General features: G+C 41.1%; 1 protein-coding gene and 1 long non-coding RNA gene across 2 annotated transcripts in view; one reads left to right on the top strand and one right to left on the bottom strand.

Moving 5' to 3' along the window:
- Nucleotides 1-12,709, top strand: part of LOC137039800 (NLR family CARD domain-containing protein 3-like) — a 61,541-nt gene that overhangs the window by 41,396 nt on the left and 7,436 nt on the right. The gene's annotated exons all lie outside the window — the stretch shown is intronic.
- Nucleotides 2,317-4,091, bottom strand: LOC137040681 (uncharacterized). Its single transcript, XR_010897968.1, has 3 exons — nt 3,816-4,091; nt 2,499-2,586; nt 2,317-2,403 (listed from the first exon to the last, which is right to left on the bottom strand). It is a non-coding gene; the product is annotated as an uncharacterized lncRNA (long non-coding RNA).

Genomic DNA, 12,709 nt, shown 5'->3' with positions numbered 1-12,709 from the left:
CCACCAATCAAATTTCTTACAGAAAGGATTCAAATATTCTCAGAGGTAGCACAGCTTTGACATTAAGGGTACAGAAAACATCGCTTACGCCACACAGCAAGACAGCCTATCACAGCTGATATAGAGCAGGGTTTGGCCAGCTGTTTAGACTGTCCTTTTGGTAGTCCTGCCAGTCTTAATCCACTAACAGTCAGTTTGTGCACATGTCCCAGGCTGCCAAATATCAATACCGCAAACTTACATGCATAGCCCAGGTCACTGATCTTAGCAAGGAGACGTTGGTATTAAGTCATTTTTTCCAAGAAGGCTATGTCCATATACAAATCATAAACACAACCTACTTCAAGGACTAACACCTGCTTTCTGTCTATATCCACCAACACAACATCAGGGCTGTTAGGGATGTTCAGAACACATCCTCAGAGCTGTTGGACCAGACTGGGATTACTCGTGAATGTTTATACATAGGCATAATTTTTGGAAATATGTCCTGAACAGAACTTGCAATGAGATCAACGATACGGTCATGGCGTGCTGTATATAGTCCCTTGTACTTATTACATCCATTCACAATATGAGCAATTGATTCAAGGTGATCAGAGTTAGAAAGCATTATCCAGTGTGGCTGGTGATTTTGAGGGACCATAATGCTAGATTGTCTCTGGTTGGCAGCACCTGTAGTCTGGCTTTAACAGTGAAGCAGAGAATATCCTCTCCTATTGCAGCATTTCTGTACATAGAGTGAGAGGAAGAGTGGTCAGCAAAGTCAAGACATGCCAACTTTCCCTGCATTCACTCCAGTCCAGTGTTGTTTTGTGTCCATCTGTGTGATGTTCAGTAAGGATCTTTTTGCTGTTGTGCTCTGTAGTGTGTGTTGTGTCTCATTATGACAGACTGAGGTCTCCACAGTAATAGATGTGTCTGTGACCACTGCGTCAGACACCTCAGGTGTAGTGTGAGAGGATCTGTAGTGTGTGTTGTGTCTCATTATGACAGACTGAGGTCTCCACAGTAATAGATGTGTGTGTGACCACTGCGTCAGACGCCTCAGGTGTAGTGTGAGAGGATCTGTAGTGTGTGTTGTGTCTCATTATGACAGACTGAGGTCCCCACAGTAATAGATGTGTCTGTGACCACTGCGTCAGACGCCTCAGGTGTAGTGTGAGAGGATCTGTAGTGTGTGTTGTGTCTCATTATGACAGACTGAGGTCCCCACAGTAATAGATGTGTCTGTGACCACTGCGTCAGACACCTCAGGTGTAGTGTGAGAGGATCTGTAGTGTGTGTTGTGTCTCATTATGACAGACTGAGGTCCCCACAGTAATAGATGTGTCTGTGACCACTGCGTCAGATGCCTCAGGTGTAGTGTGAGAGTCACTTTCTGTCCACTGTAATGTAACTGCCAGTCTGTTACACAGATCGTTCAGGTCTGGCCAGTCTGAGCGAACTCCAAAGCCTGCAGCGTGTGTGTCCAGTTTGCCGTTGCCTTTCCTGCACAGCAAAAATATGTTGGGAGATTTATCACCACGGGTGTTAAAATTATCACTTTCTGGGTGAACATACAGGTCCATCTTTGCTAGTGTTAAAACAACACTGACGGAAGTGTTCGTTATACAAACACTGTGTTAGTGTTTCTTTTTAGTCACTCAAGGTGTTGAGAAATGTATTACTCATAAGTGTACATTTAACACTTTATGGTGATTAATCTCACACACCCAGTGTATTTAATGTTTATTTAATGTAAATACTTAAATACTAAAATGGCACTGTGAATTAAATTTAAAACAATTTATATATATTATTTTATTTTCCCCCCAAAAAAATAAAGTGACTACAAATGTATTTGAATATTTATTGAAATTGTAATATATCAATTCCATTACATTTATGTATTTGGCAGACACTTTTATCCAATGCGACTTACACTGCATTCAATACCATTTTTAATAAAAAAAAACATTTTTGTCAGTTCTTGCTTTCGCCGGGAATCGCTACAGTAAAGCCATTGTTGTCACACATACAATTGAATAAAACATTTTCTTGTTATACTCCAATGTAATATCTTACAATGATAAATCTCTACTGCGTTTCAAACAAGATTAAACAAAGAAACATTCCTCAAGTAATGTTTTGATTGAAAATACAAAAATTCAACATTGTATATATTAAATCAACCTTAATGTTAAAAAACTGTCTGGTTTGTAATTATTTCTGATAAAAAATACTATTCCTTTATAAATTAATACATTTACATTTCGCAGATGATTTTATCCAAAGCGACTTACATTGTATTCAATGTACGCATTTTTACATTTTGTCAGTTCTTGCTTTCCCAATTAATCGATCCCATGATCTTGGCGTTGATAGCGCTCCTCAAAATGATCCAAACACATAGTATCGTTCCTGTTAAAGAGACAAATTTGGTTAAAACAAACACATTAAAAAAATCTAAGATATAAAGTTTCAAACATCTTCAATCAACAAGCAGAGATACTTACATAGCCTGTCTTCCTTTCAGGATCGTTTAGGTTTGTAGAGTAAAAATGCCAAGGGCATACATAGATTGTGGCCTTAAGTGGTTTCCTTCTGCAGTAATAAACAATATTCCATGAAACAAAAATCCTCCAAAGCAGAAAGCAAACTAAAAGACTAAAAATATACAGGTCACTTTGTGTTTTACTTCAGGTTATTTTTAAACCAATACATAGCAAGAAAACGTTATATTCAAAACATAAGCACTACTGTTACAGATTTACAATGCTACAACTAGAAAAGGCTAGAACGAAGTTATACAGAAAAAAATTGCGCATGGAAGGGCACTAATGCATGTCTGCTCAACTAATACAAAATAAGACGAAAAATGTCAAATAGTACGAGTGTGCAATGTCGTGGAATGTATATGCCAAAACTCATTTCGGCGTGCATATGATACGCACTTTATGGTGTATATATGACACGCTCTCTTGGGTAGGTTTAGGGTAGTGGGGTGGGGGGTTCGTATGTATAATACGCCATAAATTGCGTATCATATGCACGCCAAAATGAGTTTTGGCACATACATTCCACGACATTGCACACCTGTCCTCGATCTTGAGTTTCTATATATTGACTGAAGCAGTTCATGAAGAAAAGCGTGTCCTACGATGTTTTCGACATTTTGGAGCGCTGTACAGAATGGTCGGCGTATGTTATCAAAGTACCACGAGAAGATTGCTAGAACACACAGAGCATTTCACTCGCAAAATGTTGCAGGCCGATCAGTATGCGCAGCGCCGACAATGATGGACCTTGCTATCCGTGGGTGCTCGGCCAGGGATCGAGCCCCGGCGTCACACAAGAAAAAAAATTAAGAGCAATTAATTCATTCGATTAACGTCTGCTTTCTCATTTGAATGACATTTCAAAACACCAGAATTAACTCGTAGTTACGGGGTGAAAGACATAAACGGTCTTATAAAGGTTGGAAGCCCTAAAGATACTTAACGTTATGCCAAATGAGAAGAAATAACTATCCAAGTCCAGTGAGTTAAAAAATGACACATAATGTTAATGCTGCTACATTATTACAAAATTAGTACAACGAAATTAAGTCACTTACGTAAATCTCGTCCTCCATTAACGAATTTAGTGTGTTAGTGGGGGTTATTCAGTTATGTTAAACTGAATGGCAGATCAAAAGCGCACTAAATTTAAACTGAGGTAAAAAATAAAAAAAAAACGCTAACAGAGTTAAGTCAACCACATCGGCTATGTTACTCATTATACAAGCTCATTAATAAATCACAAGTTGATAAGATAATAATACTATACTATACCTTGTCCTTGTAACCGTTGTGTGTGCAGGGAAATCCATAAAGATGGAGAGACCGAAGGATGAGCTGGGAAATTTAAAATGCTCTGCACATGCGCAGATGTTGATTGTTAACACCCAAAGGAAACACTGTGCTTTATCACCCAAAGGAAACACTGTGCTTTATCACTAAACAAGTGATAAAGCATATAATATTTGTAAATTAACACCAGATTTTATCACTAGATGCCCAACACCAGGTTTTTATCCCTCAGTAATTTGCTGTGTGGTTACCTGTGGCCAAAGGGACCTTTCTCTTCCTAAGGTCCAGTAAGAGGGAAGCTCTGGCTAGCTCTCTGACTGCAGCATCATCGCTGTTGAGCATGCTGATGAGGTGTGCTAACCTTATAGTGGAATCGGTCCATTCCACATTTGGGACCCCCAGACCCCCTTCCTTTAGTTTGAGGAAAATTATGTCTCTGGTGGAATGAATATTCAATCCCAGTCATTTCCTGACGGCCTCTTCTATTATTCATGTCCCGTAGAACATTTTGTGGAATATGAATGTTTGCAAAGAGATGTTGTATCTTTGCCAGAGCCCCTTCTCTAATGGCCTGCAGTTTCATGACTACAGGTAAGGGGGAGGAGTCAATCAGATCGAGCCTGTCCTTAAAGGCACAGGATAACTGCACCTGTTCACCCCACTCACCTGCAATGTTGAATTTATGGCCAAGGTAGGTGTATGTTTCATGACGAGAGTAGACTCTGATGGGCTGTCCCATTATTGTGAAGGAGGGGGGTTTGTCAGATTTAGATTTGTACCAGCGGTTTCCACCGCTTCGCCACTCGTAGAATGCTGCACATTTGGTGTGCTTCACCTCCAGCTTAGACCACTGTAGGAATTCATCTGTTCTGGACAGGATGTTTTGAATGATCTTCTCGTCTCTGGAGGACACCTGGACATCATCAGCGTACCCCTGGACAGGGTTTGGGGATCGAGTGTGTGGTGGTGCGCACTGGCAGATCCACTTCATCCACTGGTTGATGGCCAGGATGAAGTTGACAGCACTCCAGGGACAGCCTGTCTTAATCCCCACCTTAAGAGTTATTGGCTCTGTGAGTTGTTTACCACAGATAACTTGTAAAAAAGATCCCTTATACACATCTGTTATGAGGGCCACAAAGGGCTGAGGTAGATGGATTTCCTCTAATGCATTAAGCAACAATTTGTGGGATAATGTCGCAAAGGCATCTCTAAAATCCAAGAATACAGTATAGAATTTACATGATTCATGTTTAAAATCGTCAATTCAAGTTTTCAGGCAGAACACGTGTTCGTTCATACCCTGTCTGTCTATGTAGGCTTTCTGTTTGGATGAGAGGATGCCTGCATCCACAAGCCATGGGAGGATTCGGGCCAGCAGGCATTTCATGAAGACCTTGTAAACAGTGGGCAGGAGAGATATGTCTCTCCATGTAGATGATCACTTGGGGTATTGTCTTTCTTTGGAATTCTATAGACAAGGGCCCCCTTCCATGAGTCTGGTACTTTCCCATTAATCAGACAGGTGTTAAATATACATGTGAGTATATGGGAAGACCAGGATTTTGTGGCTTTCAGGGTCTCATATTTTACCCCATCATATCCACAGGCTTTGTTATTTGGAAGAACTTTGTCTATTTGATCAATAGTAAAATGAGCAGTGGATGGATAATGGACTGGAGCAATTGTCTCTATGTTGATGGACCAGGGGGGCGTGGCCAATGTATGAGGCGGGAGTGATTGACATTTGTCCACATAATACTTATGCACGTTACTGATATCATTAATAGTAGGTGGAGGGGAAGGAAATGTGCTATTATTGAGAATAATCTCAATAGCTTTGGACCTGCGGTGCTGCCATAGGTGTGCTAGTTTTTCTCTGCTTACCGTACTCGGCTGCCCGCGGCGCTCCTCATCTCCCCTTCTGCTCAGCGACGGCTGGATGACGTCTCTCACGAAGATCAGCTGTTTCTCAATCCAGGAAGTAATGGAGACCGATGTTAATTCCACTGCATGTTTATCGCTCAAGGGGAACTTCTTTAGGATGCGTGACACATATTTCAGGAGCGGTAATCCAAACTCCTTCCCACCAGCACGCCTCGCACAAAACACTACGTTTCTGAAAACAACGCCGAAAAGTATGGACGTAACTTTACTCCATTTCGCCGGGTCACCCGAGCAGGCACAGTAAGTTCTTTCTTGGAGTAGTTTGGTTGCCAATGACTTTCTGAAGTGTCTCTCATAGATCTCAAACTTGTTCCATTCCTGACATTCAAGTTGGCGCACATAGTTGTTAAAGTTAAATTGGACATCCTCGCCAGCCAGTAATGGTGTTTACGGGACTGGGTCATATGTTTGCCGCTGTTGTTTGTAAATGCGGCCGCTTGACAGGGCTCGTTTAAACGCCAGTCTAAGTGCTGCAACTAAGCACATGTTCAGTAATAATGTCTAAAGCATAGTTTCTCTGCTGCATTAACGATGGCAGTTACAACGGCACACACACACACACACACACACACTTTAAACATACATTACAGTGTAACTGAAAGCTTTTGAACATTTATTCGGCTTCAAACTTCAACTTAAAACAATCCTCTCATAAACCCATGTCATATTTACCTGTGCACTTCCTGTCTAACAGGTACAGACATTGAATAAAGTAATCAGTATAAAGTTAACAGTCTGCACTGCATAAATTATGAATTAAATATAGATGAATCCTTATTAAAACTACAAAAGTTATCCAGTCAAGAGCAGTGAGTGTTTAACATTAATGGCTGCTGTCGCTTTAAGATCTACCGCTGCAGAACTGACGCTCTGTCTCACGCATCCCATCTCCTCACAACTCTTTAAGTTCATTTAAGACGTTATTTCCAATGAGAATACTTGACAAAACGGACATTTTGTCATAATTCTTCCTGTGTGTTATAGTTTGTTCAAGTGTGAAAGAGAACCGGATTCTGGCGCGCTTTCTGCTCATGATGCTGGCTCATAATCCACTCATCCTAGTTGACAATGCGTATCATTTGCACGTCATTTTGCCGTATAAATCTTACGATAAATACAACTTGTGTTATAGATGCGCAACGTGTTGATCTTGATGAACATGAGATCTTTAAGAGCACATTCATATGGAAGCAGAAAAGACTCATTAATAATTCACGCAAGAAACACAATGCACACATGTGTAGACAATTTCCCATGCATGAAATCAAATTTACCTGCACAAAAAATGTATGGATGTTTGGATGTGTGTGTGTGTATTTTGAGACTCTCCTGGCAGCGCTCTCCTCCCACCAGGAGCAGTTGTATTCTTTAGCCAATCAGATTTAGGCTTATCAATCGGCCAATCATAGTCACGTGAGGGCGGGCCCACCTGGTGTTACGTCATCAGCCTTTGCCCACAGTTTATCATGGGGCTAAGCATAGGTTTGCACAATTTGATATTCTTTGAAATATCTTCCTTTGTGTTCAGCAGAACAATGAAATTCATACATAGGTTACAGGTATGGAACTAACAACTTGAAGATGAGTAAATGATGAACTGACAATCTCAAGTATAAAGGAGCACAACATAAAGTACAGAAAAAAAAAGAAAAAAAATATATATATACAGTCTTAAATAATAAAAATAATAGCAGTACAATGTGACTAACCAGAATAATCAAGGTTTTTCGTATATTTTTTTATTGCTACGTGGCAAACAAGTTACCAGTAGGTTCAGTAGATTCTCAGAAAACAAATGAGACCCAGCATTCATGATATGCACGCTCTTAAGGCTGTGCAATTGGGCAATTAGTTGAATTAGTTGAAAGGGGTGTGTTCAAAAAAATAGCAGTGTGGCATTCAATCACTGAGGTCATCAATTTTGTGAAGAAACAGGTGTGAATCAGGTGGCCCCTATTTAAGGATGAAGCCAACACTTGTTGAACATGCATTTGAAAGCTGAGGAAAATGGGTCGTTCAAGACATTGTTCAGAAGAACAGCGTACTTTGATTAAAAAGTTGATTAGAGAGGGGAAAACCTATAAAGAGGTGCAAAAAATGATAGGCTGTTCAGCTAAAATGATCTCCAATGCCTTAAAATGGAGAGCAAAACCAGAGAGACGTGGAAGAAAACGGAAGACAACCATCAAAATGGATAGAAGAATAACCAGAATGGCAAAGGCTCAGCCAATGATCACCTCCAGGATGATCAAAGACAGTCTGGAGTTACCTGTAAGTAGTGTGACAGTTAGAAGACGTCTGTGTGAAGCTAATCTATTTTCAAGAATCCCCCGCAAAGTCCCTCTGTTAAAAAAAAGGCATGTGCAGAAGAGGTTACAATTTGCCAAAGAACACATCAACTGGCCTAAAGAGAAATGGAGGAACATTTTGTGGACTGATGAGAGTAAAATTTTTCTTTTTGGGTCCAAGGGCCACAGGCAGTTTGTGAGACGACCCCCAAACTCTGAATTCAAGCCACAGTACACAGTGAAGACAGTGAAGCATGGAGGTGCAAGCATCATGATATGGGCATGTTTCTCCTACTATGGTGTTGGGCCTATTTATCGCATACCAGGGATCATGGATCAGTTTGCATATGTTAAAATACTTGAAGAGGTCATGTTGCCCTATGCTGAAGAGGACATGCCCTTGAAATGGTTGTTTCAACAAGACAATGACCCAAAACACACTAGTAAACGGGAAAGTCTTGGTTCCAAACCAACAAAATTAATGTTATGGAGTGGCCAGCCCAATCTCCAGACCTTAATCCAATTGAGAACTTGTGGGGTGATATCAAAAATGCTGTTTCTGAAGCAAAACCAAGAAATGTGAATGAATTGTGGAATGTTGTTAAAGAATCATGGAGTGGAATAACAGCTGAGAGGTGCCACAAGTTGGTTGACTCCATGCCACACAGATGTCAAGCAGTTTTAAAAAACTGTGGTCATACAACTAAATATTAGTTTAGTGATTGACTAATAGTGATTGACATCCAGATGAGCTGTCAGAGGGGCTCTGTACGTTACCTGCAGCTAATATACAACAAAACAAGCATAATTTCCTCTTCATATGGGACATCTGATTACCACAGCAGTTGCTTACATCTGTTAATATTTAATAAGCTATGACTACAACTGATCTCTAACTTCATAGTTTCACTAAACAGAAATGAAGAGATCAAATTGTGCAAACCTATGCTTAGCCCCATGATGAACTGTGGGCAAAGGCTGATGACGTAACACCAGGTGGGCCAGCTGCTGCTTTGGTCAGGATGGTGGCGCTGCTCTGTAGCGACCCGGGCGCGTGCTGTCGTTGCTTGTAGTCTACGTGTTTTAAGCGTTTGGTGTTTTGTTTTAATTTGTGTCTTAAGTGCTTTTGTGCTTGGCCAAAATGGCATTGGGCCTCCACATTATACTTCAAGTCCTGATTTTTATCAGTGATTACTTAATTTCCCGCTCTGCGACAATCGTGCTGTGGGAACATGAGCTAAGCCGTGGTTACTCCAGAGAGACTTTGCTGTCCCTCCGACCACTTCAATCAACACCACCGAACAACCTGCCAGCGGCCATCCGAGCAACACATACCGGCACGCGGCTTAAACGCAAGCGAGGAAGACGGGGAGGCGTCAGGGAACGGCTCCGCCGGCGAATCAACAAACCACCGCTGCCGTCAATAATCCTCAGCAATGTGCGATCGCTGACACCAAAGATGGATGAACTTCGTATCAACCAGAGGAGCTGTTTCGAGTACCGGGAATCTAACCTTATGGTGTTCACCGAGACGTGGCTTCATCAGGGAGTCCCGGACTCTTTGCTCAACTTGGATGGTTACTCACTGGTGCGAGCCGACCGCTCCGACACGTCCGGGAAAAGGAAAGGAGGAGGAATCTGCATGTACGTGAGTGACAAATGGTGTAAACAATACACAGTGAGAGAGGCTATATGCAGCCCTGATGTCGAACTGCTTTGCGTATCTATGAGACCCCATTACTTACCAAGGGAGTTTGGCAATATTATTATAGCCGCTGTTTATGTCCCACCTAGCGCCAACGCAGGCAGAGCCGCCGCGCACATAGCAGAGTGCGCACATGAACAGTTACAACGCTCGCCTGGGGCGCCTATCTTTTTCTTGGGCGATTATAATCACTGCAAACTGGAGAGTGCACTGCCAGGCTTTCAACAATATGTAAAATGTAACACGAGAAATAACAGGATCTTAGATAAATGTTATGGAAATATAAGGGGGGCATATTCAGTCAAGCCCAAACCCCCAATCTCCAACTCAGACCATGACACATTACATTTTATACCGTCTTACAAATCTGTTTTCAAATCGAGCAAACCCGAACATAGATCTGTTTATGTGTGGTCAGATGATGCAATTGAAACACTAAAGGGGTGCTTCATGTGTACAGATTGGTCAATTTTTCATTCCTTAGAGCTTGATGAGGCTACTAGTACTATAACAGACTACATAGGGTTTTGTGTTGATAATGTAGTGGCCAGGAAGGATATAGTAGTGTACCCCAACAACAAACCCTATATTACAAAAGAAATTAAAGACTGCATAAATAGGAAAAGGCAAGCCTTTAGAAACAAGGATAGAGCGGGATTGTCAGTGGTCCAAAAAGAACTTAAACAACTCCTCAATAATGCGAGAGAAAAACATAGGCAAACGATGGAACAAAACTTGCAAACATTAAATACCAAAAAACTCTGGCACACAATGAAATCTGTGACTAATATGAACCCTGCAAAACAACATATCATTACACTGGACGATCAACATAAATCAAATGAGCTGAATGATTTCTTCCTGCGATTTGACTCTAAAAACTTTGCTCAGGAATGTGACAGTGTTTTGCAGTCCCTGCCAGCTATTGACTCTTCCTGTTACCTGGAGGTGGACCCATGTAGCATCAAACGACTTTTCAGCAAAGTACATACGGGCACGGCCACAGGCCCTGATGGCCTACCAGCCTTTCTGCTCAAAAGCTGTGCAGAAGAACTATCAATGGCTTGGTGCCCTATTTTCCAGCAGTCGTTGGCTACTCATACTGTCCCAACTCTGTGGAAGAAATCAATTATAACTCCATTGCCTAAAAAAACAGGCGCCTCAGAAAATAAAGATTTTCGTCCTATAGCTCTAACCTCGACTGTAATGAAATGTTTTGAAAAATTCGTTGTGTCTTTACTTATGAAGGATGTAGAGTCAAAACTAGATGTGTACCAGTTTGCCTATAAGCAAGAACGCAGCACTGATGACGCAATTCTATGCATCTCTCACTTTATTTCTAAACACCTCGAAAACATAAACGCTTATGCTAGAATCTTGTTTGTCGACTTTAGTTCAGCTTTTAACACAGTCCAAACTCATGTGCTTTTAGAGAAGCTTAAAAACATGAACGTTAATACTATCTTAATTAAATGGTTTTATTCTTTTTTAAACAACAGGGCACAGCAAGTGAGGGTCAACAGGACACTATCGGAGGTCAAATACTGTAACACAGGAGTTCCTCAAGGTTGTGTAGTGTCACCAATACTGTTTACATTGTACACCAATGACTGTAGGAAATTTCACGTTAACAACTATATAATGAAATTTGCAGATGATACCGCGATCTTGAGCCTTTTATACAAGGATGTAGACTCCTCTATGTTCCAAGATGAAATAGATACATTCGTTAAATGGTGTGACAGAAATTATCTATTTTTAAACATTCATAAAACAAAGGAGATGGTCTTTGACCCGAGGAAAGTTACAGACCACAAGCCAGTGGTCATTAAAAACCAGGAAGTAACTCAGGTGTCCTCATACAAATACTTAGGTGTCCACATCGATAATCTTCTCTGCTGGAATACACATGTTGATAACCTGTGCAATAAACTGCAGCAGAGGCTTTATTTTCTGCGGCGATTAAGGTTGTATGGAGTGAGCAGTCAGATCATGATGATCTTCTACCGTGCAATATTGGAGAGTGTCATCAGATATGGAATTAGTGCTTGGTTTGGCAACTTAACACTAAAACTGAAAAACAAGCTTGCCAACATGCACAAAACGGCTATGAAAATTATAGGAAGGAGAGACTATGAGCCTATTCAGACCCTGTATGATCAGACAATTATGAAACAGGCTATGAAAATTAAATCTGATCTTAAACATCCCCTCTTCCTTGAATACGAAACCCTGCCATCAGGAAGAAGACTCCGTGTACCAAAATGTAAAACGAATCGCTTAAAATTATCATTTGTGCCAGCCTCCATTAAGCTGCTGAACAATGTAAAATAGAGCTGTGTCCAAAGGGAAAGAGGAAGAAAGGAAAATAAAGAACTTTATATATGATTCCGGTGCTATTAGGGCAACGTGCAATAAACATATAAGCACTTTAGCACATGCACTTTCATTCATGGACCTGAGTTGTCAATAATGTTTTTTTTTTTTTTTTTTTTTTTTAATGAATTACCTTTGCCTTATGCCCAAGCAGTATTTGTGTGATCTGTGATGTCTGTGGTGTTTTTTATGTTTGTGATGTTCTTTTAAGAAGCAACTATGCACTGTGCCCAAGCAGAATTTCCCCTCGGGGACAATAGCTGTGTCCCAAAGTGAAGGGTGCGCACTTCGAAGGCCATGCACTTCGAAGGCTAGACCAGGCCACGCCTTCAAAGTGCACGAAGTGCACGAAGGGCGAACCGAGGGACAGGGTTGCCAGGTCTGAATAATAAAACCCCTCCAATTGTTATTCAAAAGTATCGGAATCACAGCCAGAATGGGCCAAAATATCCCAAAATGCGGGGCGCGGGCAGTAGAAATATTGCTTAAGTAAAGACAACTTAACCTGTGGACTATAGGCTACAAACACCCCAAAGCAACAGTAGCCTAAATGCAGCCCC

The sequence above is a fragment of the Pseudorasbora parva genome, chromosome 14 (assembly GCF_024679245.1).
Source record: "Pseudorasbora parva isolate DD20220531a chromosome 14, ASM2467924v1, whole genome shotgun sequence".
NCBI lineage: Eukaryota > Metazoa > Chordata > Actinopteri > Cypriniformes > Gobionidae > Pseudorasbora > Pseudorasbora parva.
This window is presented reverse-complemented; position numbering and strand designations above follow the sequence as displayed.